The sequence below is a fragment of the Monodon monoceros genome, unplaced genomic scaffold (genome assembly GCF_005190385.1).
Source record: "Monodon monoceros isolate NGI ecotype Baffin Bay Population unplaced genomic scaffold, NGI_Narwhal_1 Super_Scaffold_11, whole genome shotgun sequence".
Classification (NCBI taxonomy): Eukaryota; Metazoa; Chordata; class Mammalia; order Artiodactyla; family Monodontidae; genus Monodon; species Monodon monoceros.
In genome coordinates, this window is record NW_021703767.1 from 1,338,043 (window position 1) to 1,340,734 (window position 2,692).

The following is a 2,692-nucleotide window of genomic DNA, read 5'->3' on the forward strand; positions in this document are numbered from 1 at the left end:
CCGCCTCAGCCTCCACCCTCCGCCCTCGGTGTCGGCTCCGCCCTCCCCGCACCCCCCGCCGCCTGCCCCGCGCACGCCGGGGAGCGACGCCGCGACGCAGCACGGGCGCGCGCGCGCACCCTGCGCCGGGCTCTTCCTGCGGTCTGCTGGGGACGGGGAGCGGGGACGTGGATCCAGGAAGGGGAGCCGGGGCGCAGAGAGCCATAGGGCGGGGTGGGGGGGTACCCGGCGGGGACCGCCCATGAGACCCCCGCCGGCCGCCTGGGGCCCGCACAGTCCCCGCGCTGGAGGGCGCGCCGGGAGCGGGACGCGAAGGTGCGTCCGGCCTGTGCGGGGCCAGATCGGGGCGTGTTGGGAGGAGAGGGTGGGGTCACGCCCCCAGGCCCCGAGGGGCGCCCTGGGTGAGAGCAGAAGCGAGTCCAGATGACCGGTTACGGTGGTGGTGGGTCGGTGGGTTTGGCGGTGCAAGCATTCAAAGCCTCTTGCAGCCGTGCAGTAAGCAGACTCCTCTGTGTTCACTGGCTCTTCAGCGGTTGCACCGAGAACATCTACACACAGGATGAGAAGCGTCTGTGGAAATGCAACATCGAAGACCAGAATAAGCAGCTCGAGGCTGCGGTTCTACTCAGAACAGAAAATGGTTGGGTAGAGAAAACTAGTTCTTGAATGCACTTAGGGTGCTGGTGGTCCACCAGGCGGACTCGGGTGCAGATAGGGGTGACGGGCAGGCCCGGGGGTCCAGCTGCTCAGGGCCGGGACCCCGAGACTGCTCTCCAAGGTCAAGTGAGGCTGCCGCGCTTCTCAGCTGTGGGGCCTGAGGCCGTCTCTCTGGACCGCTGCCTGTTTGCTCCAGTTTAAAATGAGGAAGAAAAGTCAAATAGAGGGGAAGACCCCAGCCCAGCACTCCTTAATTGTTAGCTACTGCTGTTCTTCCCACAGTCATCGGACAGAATTGAGCATCCCTGAGAGTCCAGTGGCCTGGAGCATAAATAAACCACAGGGGAAAGTGCTGCAGCCGGCCAGTTACCTACTTCAGGTTGCTATCTGATGGAAAGGAAAAACCCGCCTTTGGGGCCTGCCAGCTACCAGGCAAGCCCAGTGCCCTCCCTGAGGGCTAAATGCCAGTACAGGGTCCAAAGCAGGGCTTGTTGACAACACGGAAAAATCAAAGACTCCTGGGATGCCTTCTAGGGGTTCATCCTGTTTTTGTTAATAAACAAGAAGTGCATGAGAACTTTGTGTGTAACAAACCACCCCAGAACTAAGTGGCTTGAAGTAATCGTTTCTTTGCTCGTGATCCAGAAGGCCAGCAGCTGGGACGGCTCACCTCTGCGAACTGGGTGTGGCCATGTTAGCTGGGACTCGCAGGGGCCACTCCCACGGGCTGTGGCCAGGGCTGCTGCTTGTGCTGCCGTGGCTCGGTCAGTAGCGAGAGGGAAGGCACAAAGCTCGGCGCACAGGGCTCTTTCAGCCTCTGAACCGTGTTTACTAATGTCCTGTTGGCCAAAGCAAGGCAGAGGGCCCAGCCCTGAGTCGGTGGAGCAGCCTTGGCCCAGCCCGGTGACCTGCAGGGAAACACACGCCTGCCCTCCAGTTGCGGTGGGCTGTGTGAATCTCGGCAGCGGTGGAGAGAGCAGTGCCGCCGTGACCATGGCCTTCACGTTGCTCCAGCTGGCTGGCTGGCCTCTTGGCAGCTTTGGAGATGGCCAGGAGCCTGGGATTGCCCCTGGCTGTTGTACTCCACCTCCTCAGATGCCATCGTCTCCAGGGACAGGTTTATCGTGGCGTTCTTCTCCCTGACCGTTCCTCTGTGCGCCACAGGAATGGCTCACAGAGCATGCCTCTTCATACTGATGTGCGAGCCATTTCCAGGCACCCGGGGCCGAGACGTGGGACGTACCAGACAGGGAGAGTCATGGAGGTACCTGAGAGCTTAAGGTCCTTGATGCGGGATCCTGCAGCCTACTGAGGAAAGCCCATCCTTCCCCCTGTTCACCATCAGTGTCAGACCCGTGGACGCCCAGAAGGGGCCCCGGGTCTCCACAGAGGTGCTGGCAGCTGCGACCACACGGTCTTCAGTGCAAAGGGCAGCGCCAGGCCTGAGCCCCCACCCCACCCCGCAGACCCCGTTCTGTTGTTTACCTCACTCGTGCAAACTGTGAAAATGAAATAGCACTTCGGTGTCCAGGAAAAGATGGTGCCCAAAAGCTCACCTGTAGGGGTCTAGCTGGTCCCCTCTCTGCCCCAGGGATGGGGTGATAGAATCTACATGAGTGTGTGAAACTCCACCTGCCGGGAGCACTGGCCACACAGCACCGATCCACCTCTCCCCTTTTTCCTCCAGCTGAACCAGATGGCATGACCACGTAGCTGTGGCCCACAAGCAGAAGGAGGACTTACGACAGGCACTGCGTCCAGGAAAGAATGGTGCAGAAGGGCTTGTAATGGTCTGAGGACGAAGACCTCGCCCACTCAGGAGCGGGGGTGTGAACTGGTTTCAGCCTGTAGCTCCAGCCGTTCGGGAGTGGCTGGAAGGAGGGGTGAGGTGCCCAGCCCGACGGCTGAGGAGCTGCTCTGTGCACATTCACACCCTGGCTCTCAGGAAGGCCTTACATGGACGGACGTGCCCAAGGCTTGCAGGTGTAGATCCACTCTTTTATGCAACAACCCAGCGGAGTGTGGCAGCCGTGCA